General features: G+C 33.8%; 1 long non-coding RNA gene across 2 annotated transcripts; it reads left to right on the top strand.

Moving 5' to 3' along the window:
• The first annotated feature begins 6893 nt into the window (after nucleotides 1-6893).
• Nucleotides 6894-19434, top strand: LOC149055428 (uncharacterized). Of its 2 annotated transcripts, XR_016192206.1 has the most exons (4): nucleotides 6894-7651; nucleotides 12149-12315; nucleotides 18618-18768; nucleotides 18863-19434. It is a non-coding gene; the product is annotated as an uncharacterized LOC149055428 (long non-coding RNA). The 2 variants fall into 2 exon arrangements; XR_016192205.1 differs by lacking the exons at nucleotides 18618-18768; nucleotides 18863-19434 and adding an exon at nucleotides 12897-13087.
• Nucleotides 19435-22976: the final 3542 nt, after the last annotated feature.

Here is a 22976-nt window from a genome sequence, read left to right as displayed (position 1 = left end):
TGCACGACAGCACGATTGTATGTAATATGTAAATATAGCTTTGTTTTTTTATGGATAGTGTCTGCGATTTAACATCATTTTGCTAATCTTGAAAGTTTCCTGTCTACAACCACCATCACCTTTAGGCTGCAGCACATCATTTATTTCAACTGAAACAAAAAAAGTAGCTTACACCACTACATTAACATACCTAATAACATGCACCACGCCCTGCTTCTTGTCACGCGTTTGCACAAAAGTGTCGATGATCAGAAACATCCGACGACCAGTGCGGGTCACGATAATAATTTTATTATTGTAGGTATACGTAATTCATTCATCATCAATGGTGCATGATGGTGTGAGAAAAGATCATTTCGCGGATGGGTAAAAAAAAACGATTTTCATCGCGATTTGCAGTCGTCGCGCGCCGGACGACACTTTACATAAACATACACATAACAATATGTACATCATCATCATTTGATTTTAATTAAAACGCGACTACGTCGTCGTTGTTGTCACGCTACGTCCGCACCGGTCTCGATGACCCCGAAAATCGGGTTCGGTGCGTGTAAAATTTTGAACCGTCGCCGTCGCGCCGTATCAAAACGCGAATTTTCTGATCTAAGAACAATATATAACAACACGCGTCCGGTGCGCATTCGGAATTAAATGCAGCCCAAAAAAAAAAAGAAAAAAGAAAACCGATGACCGTCCCGCGACAATTTTAGACGACCAATATAGGTATAATACATTACGATCAATCGTGATGTGTGCGTATACACGCTAAACGCTCTCCACAATTAGATGGATTGTATTTTAGATGTATTGTTAGATATATGCGTACCTATATAAGTAGTGGATGTTGGTAAACATATATTATATTGTTTTATACATCATTATAATACATCGCTGTATCGTGTCGCCGACTTGACCGATTTTCACGGTCGCAGCCAGCTCGCGGTCATCGTCGTCGTCAGTCTGTATATATATTATGTTGTATACCTACATATATATATATATATATATATATATATTATACTAATTCACGAGCGAGTCGAAACACGAAACCCTCGGATTGTATATTATTATATATTTAATACATACATATACATTATACATACGTCTATAAATAGACGTGTGCATATTATATATATGACAATAGATTATTACGCGGTCGCTACTTTTCAGGTAATTTTTTTTCGTTCCTTTCTTCTATCTCTCTTTCTCGTCAAACTTCTATACTCCCGTTTGAAACACATATTTTTTTTCTTAATTTTTTCATGCGCACGTTGACAGTTGTTGTTGTTCTATAACGGTTTACTTGCAGACCGTCGCCGCGTATCGTCGTCGGGCGCGCGCGCACACCACGTCCCAACGCCAAATGAACTGAGACGACGTAAAGTCAGTCGTGCCTGCCATACACCCAAAACTGTCTATATTACTATTATATCTACACTCTATCTATAGCAAAATAATGCGCCTAGTTCCGACTAAATTTTTGGGTTTTCCGCTCTTCCTCTGCACATGACACCCAACCATAGGGGAACAACAGTTTCGATAGCTGTGTGATGCGTGGGGGGGGAAGGTTGCGCAAAATCAGCGCACATTCTCTCGATGAACATATACACATATTTTATGGGGGTATACTACCATAAATATAATACGGAAACGATGACCGTCGGAATGGTTTTCCTTACCATTTGCAGTGTATATGAGTCGTTTTTATCACTTATCATCATAGTTGTATACCTATATCATAATAATATAATTAATTGTATAGTAAATTACCATCAGTCGCGGTAGGTGAGTATGGCGATTGGCGATGGCCTCGGATCGTTCACGCGACAAACACGGAGCACCGGACCTACCGTTCAGATTTTAGCAAATCATTTCTTAAGGACATTGACATTCAGATTATACATTTTTGGCTGGATGGTATGTATTATATTTCGCGACTATCTGTTGAATTCGCTTATGAGTATCATTTTGACTTGTTTCAGTCTTTTCTCAAGAGTTTACCGCCAATAACGTCTTACTAATAGACGTCACATAATATAATATAATGGCTGTATCTATGTAGGGCTATATATATAAATGATAAATTTCAAATGTCAAAAAGAGTCCAGTGAAGATTTCCACGGTCTACCTCTAACGTTCTTAAAATTTACTGCAATCTTGTCCGGTCAGCATTCAATTTTCCTTCTCTTTCCGACCACGGACAAATTGATCATCCTAGATTGCTTCACCAAATTAACTTCAAATATATATATACAGTGAAAACTCTCTATAACGAATCTGAAGGGACCATGTGATTTCTTTCGTTATTGAGAGTTTTTGTAATAGAGAGTAATTAATAGGTTTTAAATCAAACCAACCATTATTAGTTAACTTAATATTATTTACGTAATATAGAGTTTTTCGTTATAACGAGATTCGTTATAAAGAGTTTTCACTGTATCTATATAGGTACTTGCAGTAATATTACACGACAGATTATAATAGACACTATATACCTATATGATAATAAAGTGATAATTCTTTTAAATTGTATTGTCTTGGTAACTTTAGTTTGGAATGTTTGGATGTAGAACGTATCGTATAACAAAAACTCGGCCAGTACTTGTGCAGATATTACCCGGAATATTGCTTACGTTAACAAACTTGCACGTTTGAACCTATATGATATAATAGTATGTATTACACGTAAGTATAGGCATATAATAAAATGTTGTCCTAATAAAAATTTCGCGTTATTTTATTCACACAAAAAATCCGTTTTGATTTTATATTAATATACCATAATATAATACGATATTATGATGATGATATTCTAAGCCGATCGTATAGGTAACCAACAAATCAGCTCTCCTCAATGCATCACTGAAATATTATGCATAATATTATACATTATTATTATATTCGCACGTACAGCGGTGTATACAATATAATATAATATATTAAAACATGTATAGTGTCTGCTGTAAAATATTCTGTACGCATATACTTACGTAGGTACAATTGCCACGTAAAAGTATTTGAATTTTTTTCCAAGACTTTACAGTACAAGTCGTCTATAATAGTATGTTTTATGTATAATATGTATATACGTTATGCACGCGGTGCAACAGTGTTCGGTCACGTTTTCAATTAAACGCTTTTTGTTCGGATCCGACGATGCGAATCGCCCGGTGGATTGTCCAGGTGCCGTAATTGGATTTAACGCGGTCGTCCGATGTGTCTTCGCTGAGCTAGCGGCTTACGACACACACACAGATATATATTGAACACTTATGTGAGTGTGTTTTTTCCTGTTGTAGATATACGTAAAGAAGTCAAAACGACGATCCCTGTGCACCCTGAACAATATGCTGAGACCAGGTGACCCGGGCCCGTTACGTGTTTAAATGTGTTTGATGTGTATATATAATATAATATAGAAGACGAACCAAACACCGAAATTTAAGACTATAATTCTTATTTTTTAAGCAGGATGCACGGATTCTAAGAATAGTATAGTATAATCCTGTTTCGTTGGTTTTATATTATACATTATATATTATGTACCGTGTCACCCCGTTCCAATCGTATTTTTGTGTCTGTATATAATATATATTTCTGTCCGAGTTTTTTTCTCTTACTTCGTAAAGGGTGATATAAAAGAAAACAATAATATTATATATAAAAAAATCAACTGTCGTGTGAAAAGACGTTTCTATACACACACACACTCGAATGCGGCGGTGGTGGCAGTACAATTGTTGTTATTACTGTCGACGGGGGAAAATAACTATATTTCAACCACGGCCGCACAATGTGCATCGCCACCGTTGTAGGTATAATATTATAATAATATAACGCGCCGCAATCCGACACGCAAAGCTTTTTTTCGAAAACAACAATAATTATATTCTTTTTCCTCCATGTTTTTTCGTTTTCGAAAATAGCTATTTTTTTCCACTGTACATGTTTGGTTTTCGAAAATAACTTTATTACCGTCGACGACGTGCCTAAGCACAACAACAACCCCCTTCGGAGACGGCGACGACGAACATAAAAGCTTTTTCCATATATAATATAACAAACGCACTGTATATGTATATCGTATGGTATTCGTGTGCGCCAAAATAATCAATCGACTCGGTGGCGGTGCACTTGACGTTATTTTTTTTTTTGTAAAACTAGCGTCCGAATCGTGCGGGGGAGTATATACAGGGTGAGGTAGTAAAACGGGCAATTCTTGTTGTATCCAAACATACAAAATAATCACCCGTTTCACTGGCCCACCCTACATACAGTACGCGTATATATAGAGGTGATGGTGGGAGGGGCTGGAAAATGACTTTGACGCGTACCGAACGTCCACATAAAGTCATCATTATTCGTATTGTATGGCAGTAGTATATACACACGACACACATATTATGTATTTATATACATTATATAGATATGCACATAGTCCACTCTTCGCGGGGGGTATAGACGGTCATCGCTTCTCTCTCACTCACTCACTCACTCTCTCACTCTCTCTCTCTCTATATATATATATATAAACATATATAAACATCGAAGGTATTTCTCTACGACCCGTTACAATAAACCATATATAACATATATACGCGTTGTATATATATAGTAAGTAATAATAATACATACCCATATATACATATATATGTATATAAAATATAAATATGTTTAAATTATTATTTAACAAGTATATATGAATATGTATATATTATTATGTAGGTCCCTATATACGTACTATAATATATTACATACGCGTAGGCAGGTATATATACTCTACATCCGGTGGCCGCCGTTATTATATTGTACGACGAGTGCATTATTGAAACTATATTGTGGGGTTCACCCCGCGGCGCTGTTGTGTGTGTGCACACTACTATACTCGGGTGGGTACTATCGTGAGTACAACCGCGACTTGCACTCGTGTTGTACCGATAGTATATTTTGTAGGAATTTGTCACGACCATTATTATTATTATCAATGTAAAATAATATTCGTTCGTGTTACACCATCGCATGCGATATCGGTGGTTGTATATACATTACTTCAATACTTGTATGACGAAGCCGTGAGTTTGCATACACAAAACTCAAAATAATAATATTATTCTAATCCGATAATGATACGCGAGCACGTAAAAAAAAAATGTGTAAATGTGCGTAATACGATTCTCGCGCACGAAATTACTATATTTTTCTAAACAGACGCACTGATATTATGTATATATATATGCTTAATATGTAGTAGTTATCACACGTTTCACCGACGAGGTGGTTGCCGCAGCGTATCTGCGAGGCGACCTGTTATTATATATTATTATTCGTACGTTAGGTAGGTATAGCCGGTATAGGTGGGTTTACGAACAATATTATACGTATTATATAGCAGGATGGTGATTGTCGAGGAGACCCGCTGCAACAGTGCAGGTAAATAATATAATATATAACGAGCGCGGTGTGTAATCACACGGTATACATATATAATATATTATTATTATATGATGAGCATGTAATAGATGTATAATATACGAACGTTTGAAGAAAAAATCCGTCAATTTTGAATTGAGAGACATAGAGTCGTATATTATCTTATTGTTGTATGCTTAATAATAATATTATTATTATTTACTTGACTATATGTCGGGTGCAACCGGTGTAGGGCCTGATAATTCGTCAACAATCATTATCCGCTCGTCTCATTAGACGTTGCAGGTGTACGCGCAACTCCATTGTGGAGGTAACGATAGCTTGGTTACGATTTGAGTTCGTCTTTATAAAATTATTCCGCAATCGAAACGTTATAATAATAATGTACATCTCAATACTGGTTTTATAATAATTTCGATTTGTTATTAGATTCTCCGCACAAGTTTTTTAGTTTCTTTATTTTTGACGCACCTTTTTATTACTGGAGAGTCGAGACATTCGCTATCATCGCCACCGCGGTTTATCGTGCATGTTATATATTATGATGTATAATATAAAAATTTAATATTATGAGTACGAAGTCGTAGGCTCGATCAGTATTTAACACACACAATTATTCAATGACGTCGTTGATTTATCATGTAATATATGATTATGGTGTGCCGCATATACATAATATAGGCATGAGCATTAAGCACGCACATTTACAGCCGTCTGCTGCAAAGTGTGTATGTTATATTATATGTTTCGTTAATGGTGTAAAATAATATTATGTATTTTGTGAGCGAAATCCCATGTGAAAAGAAAAAATCATAAAAAGGGTCCCCCAATTCTGCCGGTGTGCCTGCTGCGAACACGCACAAATGCGAACGCACGCACATACACACACACTGCACGCTCGGCAAACAGGTAGCACGAATGCACGATATAATAATATTTTGTAAAACAGTCATTGTTTCGCGCAGAAATTTTCGGCTGGTAAATAATATGAAAAGTGAACGTTATTATATTACCTATATATTATTATTTATTCCACTGGGTTTCCCGCCACCACTTCTCCGCCATTGACGTCCCGAAATGGTCTCCGCAGCAGGTATATAATATGTGTAAAAATATGTGTACGGTTTTACAAATATGTTTTATGCGCGTTTGTAGCATTCGACATAAAAGCATAAGAATAATATAATATAGGAAAAGCAGGTAAACACTGCAGACCTCAAAAATATGATATTTGATGGAACCGAGAGATAGATTAACATCGTTGTATAAAGGGTCGATCCATACGGATGGCCATTTATTTTTTCTTCGAAAATCATCGGTTGTCTTTTACCTATTATAATTTCACCCATAATTTCCCCCCCCCCCCACCGTGTGCGCATTTACCCGGAAAAATATTTTGATCTCTTTTGTTTAAAATGTTCGGTAGTTCATCCGAACGTATCTATAGTCACATACGCATGCGATGCTGTTCGTATTCGATGAAATGTCTTAGACATAAACTCATCCGAGTGCAACGAGTTACCAATTTACCATATCATAATACAAAATACGCTTACCTTCAGATCACTTAAATATACCATGTTTATGTTTTCGTTAGTGGCCTCTATATCGTTTGTTATTATATTCTCGGTTTAAACGTCTTTTCGAACAAACCGGCGAGCATCAATGTTGCAGCAGGATCATTTCAGTAACACTCGGACAATCGGACTGCAAGAACCAAGTTCTGATAACGATCACTTCGAGTATTTCTCCGCTATAAACATTCACGCCGCAACCACTTATACCGCTGTTTGTATACCTATTTATACCTAATGTTATATGGTATATAATACAGGTAAACATACACATACATACCTATATTGTGTACACGGCGAGTGGTACGATATAAGTTGGACGGACATGCTGCCGCGACGAATTCCGCTGCCGGCCGATCCGTCACGTAACCAATCACGGTCGGTGTAGGTATATACCGCAATAACCTAACATTATATTATACGCTCGTCGATCTGATTATACGTCGCGATCGCGCGCGTGAACACCCTCTGATTGATTTCGTTTGTTTTTGTCGGCGGCAGGTTTTACAACGGCGGCAACATTATACGCCTCGGCCTCCATCGACGATACATCGCGACAACGATCGTTATTCTGCCGTTGACGTCGCACCGACCTGCATCAACACCGCACGAAAGCTGAGCGCTGAATAACATAATATACAAATGTAAGTAAGTCGGCCTATATCATGTATAACTTTTATTTTATTCGGTACCAACACTAGACTAGCGACTTGTCGAATATTCTACTCGATATAATGATGACATCATATAATAATTCTCCAACAAATATTGTTTCCTGCAGGTATTTATCCATTTCGAAAAAAAACTCGAATGGGTCGTCCACACAAAAGCAAAAGCGTAACCCATCAGTGGCGTAACCTACAGGATTTTTTTAAGGGATAGGTCTAAAAATATCATTATTTTGAAATAACAAGCAAATTTAATTATTGTTCGATTCATGTAAATATTGTAATTGGGTGATTTTTTCTTATCGAATATAAAGCGTATTTATTATAACAAAATCACAGAAGCTGTACTCAGTACTGAATCGAATCATTTATTAAATTTTTTTTAAACATTTTTATTATTTTAGAAAGATACAACACGATTCAATGGAGGTTTAACCCATTACCACAATACGCCCTGCGATATCGCCTCAAATACATGACTTGATATCTGACTCTTCCTCGTCTTCATGTATATATACAAATAATCTTTCTAATTATAAAATACGTTATCAATAATGCATATGATGCAGCTGCTGTATAGTATCGAACATCTTTCGGTTTCTTGGAGTCCTTCTAATTACCCAACATAAGACTCATCACCAGCAACAACGACATTGTCCTCATTTTGAAAGTTCGAAAAGTAGTTTTAGTGTATTATATTATATTTTAGTGCTTTCGATAGCTTTTATGTGTAATACTGTGTATTGTACATATTATATATTACATTTATATAATACATACACACTTTTACATATACTTGGGATTTCCTCGGTAAATTTTCTCCTCATAGATATTGAACTGTCCACTTACACGAGTGACGAACCGACCATTATGATGCGACTGGTTATATTTCATACGAGTATCTCGTGAATTACTTGTAAACATCACTACAATAATGTGATTGAAATCGATTGTACGCTATTATGTGGAGCCTTTCAAAACAATATCGTGGCCGATCAAAACATCACCAGACTCGGGGAGTGCGTATATTATATTACATATATTTTGTTCAGTACAACACACTAATATTTTGTACAGACGATATTATTATTTTCGAGCGGTTTACCCGGGGGAGCCGCAACCGCTGTTGAAACAAAAGCGCGCGACGATACATTTAATTAACACGTACATATATATGATATCGTACCATTGTTGCGGGACCCGAGTGTTTTACACGGGCGTTTCGGTTTTCATTGTATGCACGCTGTAGAGGTTTATTATATTATATTATTATTATTATTATTATTATTATATTATACACTAGCTGGCTCGTCGCTGCAGTGTATAGTTGTTCTTGTTGTTGTTGTATTATTTTTTCCGTTCTTTTCGCGGTCGTTGTGTTTTTTTTTAATTTCTTTTTTTTTCGTTATTATTATTCGACTTGATGCGAGTGTTGTTCACGTGTGTGTCGCTGGCACACGCACTCGCACGTACGCGATCGAATGCATATAATATAATATAATATTGTGGTCTGCTGCAGCAGTGCAGCGCGTTAACAATGAGACCCTGCCCGGGGCCAGCTTAAACGCACGCATAGTACAAAACGCACACTTGTTCAAGAGATCACTGCACCACCACTTACAAATAGAGTACCTGCCCATTATATGTATTATATGGTGTTATATTATAATACTATGAAATTTCTACACCGAATGCCAATTATACTTACACTTGTATATATATGTACTTATATATGTTATGTAGTATAATTTTTCACTCAACTGTGACACACTGTAAGCGACTATAATGTATTGTGCTTAGGAGAAGTACGGTCTAAGGAATTTTCGCCTATGGCCTATATACACACACAGCAAGCAGAGAGAAAGAGAGAGAGAGAGAGAGAGACGGGAAACAATAATATAGGTTGCGAAGCATATAAGCTCTGCACGACAGCGCCACGGTGTCGCGTGTCTAGCCGAAGGATTTGAGGTCGGTTAAATCGTCCTCGTCCGCGAGTCGTCCACCCGCAGAAGACGCCTGCGAGTACCCGCTTTCACCGCTTTCAAAAGTTGCTGGAAACAATGTGCACAGCCGACAAAAAAAAAAAAAAGTATTGTTCTTTATTGGGAAGAACCGCAGAGATAATATAAAAAAAAATTATGCATATACTCGTACCTATAAAAACAGCGTTCCTATAATATAATATAATAGTTATTATATACTGTAATCGGAACGTATCATAAACTCGATTGTTGTGAAATTACGTAGGTATGAACGCGAATCTTGGAAAAGCGCCGGAAACTAATTTCTTTATATTTTATTTTATGTTTGTATTATAATATTATATGCTATTATAGGCACATATCGACAATAAAATAATAGAACTCGTGCGTATATACTGTATATTATACCTATGTAGAGAAGCGTTCCGTCGAGTGCGTCTGACAACTATATGTATACAACCTAAATATAAGTACATTACGTATATTTTCGCATAATATGCAAATAAATTCTAATATCATTGTTATCGTCAAAAAGTACCCGCTTCATTTTTTCAATGAGCACACAAAATACATCCCGATGTCTTCATCACGCATTCAAGTATGATGGTCAAAATGTAAACCATCACAATTATTTAGAATTTGTGAAAAAAAGCTCGGAAACTGTCACTTCCTATACTATATATATTAGGAACAAAAATTATGTACAATAAACAGTGTCGAATGCAGAATCCAATTTTACTTGTTTACCATAATATAATAAGTAATGAATAGTTATAGTAATAGTACTTAATAGCCATCATACACATCGGTAAAAAATTCTACATACGATTATTTTTAATTTTTACACATTTTTTAAATTACTTTAATAATGATGTATATGTTATGAATTTATGCAGATTGCAATCATACGTTTTACATTACATGATATATAGGTAGTACTAATAGTACTATACACTTAGTTTTATTTACTTAATAAGGAGTTTTTACCCCGTCGATTTTTATTTCCGAATGACTACTATTACTATAGATATTATTTCGTTCGCATAATGATGTATTTAATGGTCTTAGGGATGATAAAGTAGTTATAAGTTGTCCAAAGCTGATCAGCGAAGATATCCGAAAATACCTTACAGCATCAATGCAGTATACGTTATTGTATATTTGTATATAGTATATATACCTACTCCTAATTTGAAGAGGTATAACGAGGGAGGTTTTAGGTCAAATACTATAATATTATAACTTGGATACTGCATAGTTCGACTGATCATTGTAATTTGTATTCACATATACATCTCGTTAAATTACGAGATTACTGACAAAAGTAGGATAAAAATATTTTGTTAACAATTTGAGGCATAAAGCTGTTGTCACTATTTATATAGTGTATCGAATATAAGTTTGAACTTTAAACACATATTATGTCATATGACTGAGCGATACTGATTTAGAGTATGAATTAGTTCACACAAGACATTGCAGTCAAACATCATTGTCGGGTTTGATTAATATTGTTATATAAATACGTTGTTATTATATTATATTAATAATAAATAGGTATGGCCGGTATGGGTCTGGCAATGGAAATAATGTGAACAATATTTTGTTTAAGACCATCACGGCGCACGACATTTGCAGACTTTCAACATTTCGGTGGCACATTATCCTATAATATAATATTATATTACGTAAATCGCGTAACGATCTGTCTTTCGACTATTTGGTATATTTTCAGGTTACCTATACCTATATAGATAATATGTATAAACATAATACCTGCTCAATAATGTACTAGTTACTATAGTTATACCTACTCGTAAAATTATAAAAGCCACTTGTGTACAACCGTCACTAAAACTACTGCAGCTGCAGCTGTATCATATTATTCCAAGGATGCTATAAGTAATTGCAAAACATCGATTTTCGTCCGTTCCGACGATGTCGTGTACGCGACGCGAGGACACGGGATTTAATAGTTTTCGTTTCTCGTTATAATACGTACCTATTTAATAATATAATGACCGTACACGACAATCGTTACGACGGACGATATACCAACAATATTATACCGTGGTGTATATACTATACATACATACATAAAGTATACGAACTTGACTCGACTGTCGATGTACATTTGGACGTTGCCGATTGTACTGCAAATATCATGTCGTGGCACATATAATAATAATGATAATAATAATAAAATAAAATAAAATACCGCGTGTACGGCTATATTGCGAGTACACGTCGTTAATTGAACAAGTCGTAAGTCGGTGTTATCTCGCCGTATATATAAAGGTACTCATGTATATTACAATATTAAATTATAATTTCAATTCAGACGGCTGAAAAAGTTGCGCAAACCGCTAATCATTCTGCTTTCGACTCGATGAGAGGAAGATTTCTGAGACGATTACGCACATATTTATTACAGTAGCCGGTTTGCAAATGTATAGTAATATATTATATTTTTATTATGATAATATTATAGGTACATACACGATGACGAATGACGCATGTGCTTTAACAACGTCCCAGTCACCGTGTTTTATTTTCAATCGCCCGAAGGAATATCCAGTACGATTTTTTTACAACCGATGTCAAAATTTCTGGACATAAATGCGAACACTGTTTTTCGAAATCTCCAATTTTGAAAATGTAAGTTGAACGTTGAACGCGTAATATATATATATATATATATATATGTGTTTATGCTGTGTTGTATACAGAATAGAATGCAGATAGGTAGTAGTATAGTAGCTGTCCTTACTCCTTATTATTGTTTTCATCTATATATTATGTATTATATATTATATATTTATATAGGTCTACAAACCGGCGGGTAACTAATAGTTTTTCCATCATACAGCACTATTGCACAAATGTACAGTTCACTGATAATCGTTTTAGCGTGGGCTGGTGTAGATGAACCATATAATCTATACTTATCACTGATATATAAAGATAATAAAATATTTAATGGGTATTGTGGTACTCATCATTGCATTGGGTGCAAAAAACTTGTGTAGTGCATTGGGATTAAACATAAAAAAGTCCACTCAGTGCATATTAATCTTGACGATGGAACATAAAAATATGTACTGATGCAATAAGTGCAGTATGAGTGAAAACGCTATAACTTTTGAATATTTAATTTTAATCTCATTGCCTGAAGCAATAAGCATTTTGATGTACATATGTAAATATTCTTTAATAGTATTGTAAATTTGATAACTTAGGGGTGCATTGGTTTGGAAAAGTTTTTGTTCATTCGCAATATTCGATATTATACATACGTCTACAAGTTCAAACAAATATTTAAATTATGACGATGCATTTTTAAGCCAAATGCTGTCATTTTTAAAATGCAATAGTCGACTACGTTTGGTAAGTTGTCTGCGCTAACGATAATAAGGTTTCGATGTATAATATAGCTTATCAAATTCTACATAAAAAATAAATCGACGTAAGTTTTTCGTTATAACAAGTGTTTGTCCTTAAAAAAAAACATATTATTGAATAGTATATACCTACTGCAGCAATGTATATTATGCACACCATCTGCACAGATGACCTTTATTTTATGACCGTTCGTTTTGGCGTTTTCGTATATATATATATACCTATAGCCTACCAATAAATACATATTATTGGTCGTCGTGACAAATTGCAACTGTGTACAGACGTCTGTCCTGCACTCGACGAGGCGTACTTAATCTATACATAAATATATATGTATATATTATTTGTTGTAACATAATACTATTCCTCCGGCGAGTATATTATATGTTACTCGGCATTACATGTCTGTTGTTAAATGCATAATAAACCATCGGTTATGATTAAACCAATATATATAACGCTCATTAGGTCGAACATGTACCTACTTTCTTGCAGTATATTATTATTATATAGTTGCAGTTAACAAGACGCGTGGAAAACTGCAACCGCGAGTTAATATATATGTGAGTGAGCCGACTTACGAACCGACATTCTCTTTTCGATCCCATCGCGGCTTCTGCGATTTTTATTTCTCGTTATTTATTTCGCGTCCGTCAACCGCAGTTAGCCGAGTCCAAGGTGTTTGCACAATATTAATTCTAATTTTTATACCATCAAAAGCATAGACTTGAACATTTTTCCCACTATATGTGCATTGATGAGCCTTTTAAAACCGTATAGCTGAATTTCGTCCGATTATATAACTTGACGAAATCATATTATTTATAGCAGCCAATAGCCGTTTAAAACTAATGGTATATAATAATATGTACATAGGTGGTTGGCGCATCGCGCATGTGATTATGGTGTGCGTGGTTATGTTTGTAATGAAAAATAATAATGATAATTGGTAGAACGTTTGAAAACTATATAATAATTATTATCACATTATACGCGTCAGTAATAGCTACATAGGTGCATATATTTATATATAATTAGGCAAGTGATATAGGTTGTAGATGCAAGTTGACCAATTTTTTCGAACATGTTCGATTACTTTAGAAAACATTTTTAAAACTCGTCAAGCCTTGCGGCATTGTACATTGCAAAAATCTTTGTAGATAAAATACGGTTTTTAGTCAAGTATCAATCTTAATCTTGCCTATGGACGGCGTAATAATATTATACACGCACAACCGTTGTTTACAGAAAAACCGTGCGTTGGGGCGCTCTATGCAGCTCACTCGTCACGAAAGTCCAATGATCGATCGGGCGTTAAAATAAAAAAAACCGAACTCTCGCGAAACGATCCAGAACCGAGCAAAATCGTGTTTCAAGTGAATATAAATATATATTTTAGTTTAAACATTCATTTGATGTTGAGTTTTCGTCGTCGTCGCTCGGTTTTTTCGTACTCGTGCATAATATATTACGCGGTGCAGCAGCGCATGTTTTTGTTGACCTTAGTTACGCGGATTTGTAACCATGTATACACAAGTCAAATAATGTACTATATATATTATGTATAGGTACCGGCGCACCCCGTCGACGACTGCACCACACTTTCATAAATCGACACGACTCGTGTGATGGGAGAGGAGGGGGAATAGGGATATAGGGTATTATGATATTATAACATTATTATAGGATATAATGTATAATATTGTAAGCGGCGTTCGCACAGCATTAAAACGAAATCAATAATATATATGTTAAACATTGGTGATAACTGATAATATACGTATGTCTATGATACTAATATGTATAATACATCGCGTTCGATGTGCAAGTCTTAAACTCGTTTCCGGTCGTATATTATCATGTGTAGGCGTATCGATTGTGTTTTACCCGTTAAGCATAACAACGTAGGTACATTACCTCACCCCCTCCTACTCTGAATTTTGCAATTTTATTTTGCATCAATGATAAGTACTCAATTCCTGTGAACTCTTGACCAGATTTTTTAATAATTCGTAATGATTTATGAGTTATTGAGACTTGGGAGAAATACAAATCAGAGAATTTTACCATTCCTAACATTAATGTTTCTTCGCTCTACATAAAAATCGATGACATCGATGGTACTCGCATAATATATATATATATATATATATATATGTATATAATGTATTCACACTATGTGTTTGGTTATAAATTTATAATATAACAAGCACTGATTAAAAATGCATTAATCGAGTAGTTGTGTAAATTTATAAGATTTTTATTCATGGCCATACGATTTTTAGAAAATATTACATTATTAGGTATTATTTATGATTTTAGAGATTCTGACGAAAAAAGTGGGTGTGAAAGTTCCAAGTAGCACGTATAAATTATAGTAAGGTAATGATGGGAGGGGTGCCCAGTGAAGTGATACATGACAAATAATTCCAACATAACGATTTCGGAAAATGTCATACGCGTGTAAAATTTTGGTTTTCAGACTGGTCTGCGATGCTTAAGAGCACGACGACATCTAATTTATTTATTTATTTATTTTTACTGTTATTATAATAATATACCCTCGGCAACATGGGCCATTGGGCTTACAGTGCGAACATTATAAATTACAGAAATTACAGAAATTACAAAAATTGTATTATATTAAATAAAATTTTGGATATAAGGTTGGTAGCTGTGATGAATTGAATGATGTTGGCAATGGATTGAGGGTGATCGCATAGAGTTTCTGATAGTGATTCGGGTAGGTATTGTGGCTTCTTCGGGTACTGTCGTAGGTTTGGCATTCCGTGAGTATGTGATTGATGGTAACTTGGACACCTCAGCTAGGTTGTGCATATTGGGGGTTCTTCTTTGGGCATTAGGAAACTGTGGGAGATTTTTGTGTGATTTCCCCTTCTTAGTCTGGTTATTATTATTTCGAAATTTCTGTGAATTTCAAAGGGAAATGTCCAATTATCGGTGTTATGTGACATCTAATTATTGACTCGTCAACGCTCGTATTCGTTAATACACCGCACAGAAAACAAAAATATATTGAAATGAATATAATTATACCTACAACAGATGATGGTATTATATGGAATTGAGGGGACACAGCTGTCAGCAGCAGTCCGGTTTCAAAAATTGAAAAACATACCATTGCAATCACTAAAAACATCGTGTCCGAGAGTAACGGAAAACGCAATTTATTATATTCCTCCCCGCAGATTAACAGCTAAAATAATAATACTATATTACTATTCGTGTGTTGTATTTTCTCCTAAAATAAAGTGATGCACGTGCAGTATATAGTATATTACTATGTTCGTGTCGCACACACATCTGTTTTTAATCAATAAGAGTGTTCTAGACAAACACGCGTGACACATTATGATGTGACGAGACATCGCGGGTTCGACTGTTCGACGAGGACTTTCAACAACAAAAACGTCAAAAACAACAACCACAATTATTAACCGTGACATTTCGAATGACGATGACTCGAGAAAAAGCGATGACCGATCGGAAATAAAATATATCGTAGTGGAATATCCATATCCGCCCTGCAGGTTATAATATACTATCGCATTGACGTGTCATACGCGTTAGACGTTTTTACTCAAAGGTGATATGAGCATTAACTGTATAATTAGTTTATTTTCTAATCAACTGAACTATAGTTTGATTTACGGTGACAATAACTTATCTTTTCTCAGTTGATTTAAAAATAGCTAGATCTTAAGTTCAAAACATCAAAACATTTTGAAATTTTTCGTTTGTATGTAAATATTAATATAAAATAAATATAATCCAAAACTATATAATAACACAAATATTTCTATTCTTTTTCTTGATAAAATAATTTTGTACATATATTGATATTATATGCTATTACATAAGAAAGATACAATCACTTTTTATATGATTAATAACGTACTAATTTAAAAAAATAGATTGACTTTTTTTAACAGAGTTAAGTTAATTTTTTTTTCATATTAACTTTTAAATTATCGAGTTAAGTCCATAATTTGTCAATTATTAACGTTAAGCATAACGATCATGCGTCCTCTTAATTTAATTTAGCTTGATTTGATTATTTTCATCAATTTGCCCACCTTTGCGTTTTGTATTTTAAATGTAATAGAACGCAATATCGAAGAATATTTCTAATATCACTAAAACGGATCTTCAAAACGTAAACGTAACGACCGTGTTTCAATTTAAAAAAAGAAGTTAAAAGTCAAAATATTCGTCGCGACGGCTTCTGGCCGCACGTTTGCTGCAGTGGACAAAAAAGAGCAGCATCTGCAGTAGTATCTTTAAATTCTCTTTAATATTGGAGAAAAAATAAACACAGCGTCCACACATGATGAATTTTAATGATTTTACTACCCGTTTTGCTGCACGACCGTAAATCGTAAATGTATACGTTACAACAAACATCCGCCCTTTTCGGTCATCTGGACGTGGGTCTCAACATTTGTCTATTACAAAATGGTAGAAATATTATAATGATTATTATTGCTGTGTCGACTGCGCGCGAATATTATCCGGTGACCCGGAGTACAGGGAGTCTGCAGTTCCGCACTGTACTTTTAGATAGTTTTTAAATTCGATACGATCATCTGTACTTTTCTGGTTTTATACGAATAATATAGGCCACTGCAGGCGCACAATATTTAGGTACATATATGCTGCAAGTATATACATAGCTAGTATATGTATAGAGAGGTATAACCTTTGCAATATATACATAATACATATTTACATAATATATAGATAATAGATTATAGATTATAGCATGCTATATTCAAGGTTAGAAAGGAAAATCCCAAGCACAATCCCAACCGTTAAATCTGCCTGCAGTGTTCATGACCACGTACCTACCTGATTTACATTTTTGAAACATATACGATGAATGAATGTAGCACATTATATATAATGCATCATTAGACAATTTCTGTAATGCATTAGTCTCCATATAAGACATTTCTGTGTACATAATTTATATGTACCTATATATATACTATCATATATCGTATTTGTAGATTTCACAAACTTTCATAAGTTTTGCAGTAAAAATAAAGTGATGGGTAATAAACGACACAAATGTATTGCAACGCACAATCACCGAGCCCAGCTCTTTTCTGGTATAGGTACTGACTATTAAAAGAAAGAAAAAAATTAATACTCGATCGTGTTAAAATACTTAATATCACCATTTACTGTAAATTCAATATTTATTAGGAGGAAGGTATACTTACTGTCCCTGCAATGGCGTGTGTTCAATGACTAACCAAAGTAACTATATACAGTTTAGTTTATCGATTCTCTCGAGTTTGTCTAGTCAAATTTAAAATGTTAAAAAAAAAAATCAAACGATAGTGATGCATACATCATCATTGCATCAATATTCGTATGCCGAGTGTGTGCAATTGGGAATTGTAAATAGTAATTTGCTCCGATCCATTGTTACTCACGGAGTTTTGATCTTTTCAAAATTTTATCTTTATTTTTGACATAGTCTATAAAAAATAAAAATACAACAAATAATACAGTCGTAAAATGTTTTACAGGGCCTCCTGCAGTATGCCATACCGCGCTTAGAAAAGGTTTTTACAAAAATCTCATCAACTCATAACGTCCATCTAATATACAGTACATTCGAGGACGCACCTAAGCCCCCCTCAAAATTATTGGCCTCTAAAATGTTGGTAATTTGATCAGGTATTGAGTTTAAAATATGATATAAAAAATCATCATCGATCTAACAAGATCATCTAGAATACTATTTACTATTAGAAAATAATGTTTGATTCAGGACTCATTTCAAAAAAAAAAAAATCCTGGGCGCGACCATATGCAAACACCATTGCACAATTTATTGTATCATACTCTGACTCGGACAGAGTATGACATTTTTTATTATTCGTATACATTGCAGACGTAGAAAACCCGAGTCCTGGCAAATTATTGAAAATGCGTTCTCACTAATCCTCATTATTGGATTCGGACATTCATTGTACATGTATATATAAATATATATTATATATATAATACGCTATATAATATACTTACGCATTAATATAATACCATCACATCGATACTATTAACACTATTCATATATATATACACAATGTAATGTGTTAAATGCGTATTAGGTATTTATATATTTTATAAACGACGACATTTTACTGTGTAGTGACTATAGCTGGTGCTTATTATTACGGTTGACTGTTTTATTTATTTTCACTCATGCAACTACGTTTCTTGTATATAGCATACAGCAAGTATATTATTATAATATATTTAATATAATGCCTAATATGAAAAAATAAAATGTATACCTACCTATAGGATGTACCAAAAATAACTGGCAGTTGTAATTAACTAATTATATGTATAGAGGTATCTAATATTTTTTTCTTATAAATAATATTATTTTTTAAAATTATGTATCATTCAATAATCAATAATTGTATTGTAATGTAAAATATAAATTATTATTTTTTAAACATCGATGAGAATACGAGGTATTATATTTTGACAGTAAAGTTGTTCAAACTCATAGGTCGATTTCATTTTGAATATTTACCCTATTAATTGTTAAAGTTTAACAGTTAAACCATAAAAAAAGCTTCTATATATAAAAAAAAAAAAATGATAAAGATCAGCTATTGGTTGCACGGTTCCATATTATCAGTCCTGTCAAGTATTCAAATACTTTCAGCATAAAGTATTTTGAATGGTATTTTAGATGCTTTTTTTTGTATTAAATATTTATTTGTATTGAATACTTCGATTTTTTTTTCGATTAATCAATTTTTATCTGAAATATTTGGTTGGAAAAATATTATTGTCAAGTGCAAACTACAATATATGAATAATAATTTTATTTAATATACTGTATATTATATATAAGTATTTTACAAGTCTTACAGTTACGACTGTGTGTTAAAATTTGTTTTTAATATTATTATATGCAGAAACTTAACACTTAAAGTCATAAAAATTGCGCAATGAATGTAAACCTAAAAGAATTTACATTAACGTCGCCTTCAATCTCCACCAATGCCGTAACGCAATTTGTTTATGACTCTATATAGCTGCATATAATATTTTCATAAATAATAAAAAAAATTTCAGCGTATTGTATATTATATTATACTATACGTCATCATCATAGATATAATTGCCCTAAAACATCTATTCTATGGTATTGCATTCTCGGTGCATCTGCAGAGTTTATAAAACATATTATTTCAGTAGAGCCAGTAGAGGTGTACCTGTGTATTATGATCACTATATTTAAGTTATTATAATAAATATATAGTTACTTTTGGAAACTTTATACTTTTGTAAACATGTTCACTCTTCAAAAAAATCGTTTCTAAAAATATGTGTTGAGTTAATGTATTGTATATACCTATACAATTATATACCCAATAATAATAATATTTTACCTATTTTTTAAATGGCTGATCTGAGTATACATATATATATATATATATACATACAGTGTTATACGTATGGACTGAATGTTTTTATTTCAACGCATAAAACACACTCGCTCATTAGTAAATATTTTCATTTTTCGACAGATTATTTACCGAGACGACACTATATATAGGTAGTGTCTCACGTTAAAAAAAAAAAAGGTTCTCAACCAAACCTTGCATTTACATTTCCTAATATCCTAATAAATTGAGTTCGAGAAGTCAACTCTATCGCGTCGTTCGGACGTGTTTGGATTTTATCTAATGCGTTGGTCGACTGTGTACCGCTTTAGGATGGCGATCGCTGCAGAAGACCGCTTCGAGTTCGCGGACTGCGGTGGCGTTGTCGGCGACGGTTATGACATGCCTTCGCGTAATAATATTACACGGGTTTCTGCTGTACCTACACAGTCACACTGGCGACATTAACACCGTATAATTATATAATTTATAATACATGCGAAGATTGCCGAAGATGTTATTATTGCTCCCGGCAAAGGTCACGTCGTCCATATAATAATAATATTATACTCCGCCGCCTCTGGTCGTTCGCTGCAGCGGTAATATGTATATGCCTCTATATTATATCTATATACGTAATAATTAATTATACACGCAACCGAGTCGATATGTCGATATTGTATAGTGTTAAACTTGATGGGTGTGCGATTAATAGTAATAATAAAAAAATTAACGACAGCAACAACCATAAAACACTAAATAAATTAATAGTAGAAAATCGATACGAATTAAAATCGTGAACACGGATTCAGTGCGTATCGAATGGCCGACGCAATAATATGGTTTTAAATATTGATATTACATAATATTATTATCATGATAACAGCGGTAATGGGAGCTATTATAAATATTATAAAAAATAGGTATCTATTTCTCGTATACTACCTATATATTATACGTTTTTCAATTAAAATAACGTATAATTTATGAATGCCGAAAATGATTAGGAATTTATATTGATTTGAAAGATCGCGTGACGTAATGTTACAATATCATACCTACCGAAATGTAGAAAATGCTTGCAGTCTTGCACGCGTGTTCGTCGGAACAAATATATTCTTCCACATGCTGCAGTAATCGTTTTATTGTTATTGGTACTATATACAATATAATATGTGATGTTTGACCACTGTATATCATTTGGACATGTGTATTGACTGTGACATTATATGATGATGATGCACATATTATTACAACATGACGTTATCGTTGCACCGAGATGCACGTGTACCTACGAATATCAATGTGCAATTCTTCGACGTTGTAATATTATATCGACTTACACGTGGGAGTATCAAAAGCTTCAGAAATTTGAAATTTCAACCATCTCATAAAAAATATATCTCGTATGTTGCAGCATCTATATAATAGTGTTTCGGTACTTATAATACAGAAGTATATATAAATAAAATACTATTTGAATGATAAATAAAACGTATAATGTAAGATGTAGGTACTGCAAGTATACGAGGGCATAGCTAGGGGGGAAGTGCCCTCTCGCACTCTGTTTATAGCTAACAAATATATTAATGAATAATGATAAACGCCATTTTAAATTGGAGTATAAATCTAAAAATACAACCCCCCCCCCCCCCAAAAAAAAAAAAAAAAAACTAATGACATTTTTAGCTATTATTAGTAATTATAGGCTAATTTTTATTTCTGTGGTACAGACCAACAATATTATTTGATCGTCTATACATTTAAGGCTTATCGAGACGTTTATAGGTATTTAGATGTGTTATATGATGATATTTGAGGTTCTTAACGTTTTGCTTTAGCGCAGAGATTGTCGAAGTTATTTTTCACATATCTTAACCTATCACCCCCCCCCCCCCAAAAAAAAAAAAAAAAAATTATTAATCGTTAAGTATTATAGAAATAATTTTTAATGTACACCTATAATATTAGACAAAGTGTCCTATTATGAAATCTGTTATTAAATTATGAGAAAAAAAATGTACAGTCGTCTTTTCATTATTTGGCAGCGGAATGGACGCCCGCATATGTTTAAATATAATATAATCAATAACTATAATATTATTATCATACCTCTACAAAAAGAAGTAATTTATTTCCCGTGCCGCCAAGTCTTCCGCAGTAGTTCAACGTACCACGGTTTAAGAACCTCTGGTCATAGTATAGATCGTTGACCAGTGGCGCCGAAGTTCTAGAAATCCAGTAGGGTGAAAAATATTTCAAGAGGCCTAATATCTTAATATTGACGTACCGTGGAGAGGAAAGTGGTCAATATGAAGCGGCCCTATCCTACATTTTCATAATATGTCGAGCGATGGCCTGACCTTAACATAAGGTTCGGCACCACTGTCACAGAAGTAAATCGTATAATATTCTATCTCTTTAATCATATTAATAATAATATTACCTTTATGCTTTTTACAGTTCGGCGACAAGCTC

The sequence above is a fragment of the Diuraphis noxia genome, unplaced genomic scaffold (assembly GCF_037042655.1).
Source record: "Diuraphis noxia isolate RWA-SAM2 unplaced genomic scaffold, SU_Dnox_SAM2 contig0005, whole genome shotgun sequence".
Lineage (NCBI taxonomy): Eukaryota > Metazoa > Arthropoda > Insecta > Hemiptera > Aphididae > Diuraphis > Diuraphis noxia.
This window is presented reverse-complemented; position numbering and strand designations above follow the sequence as displayed.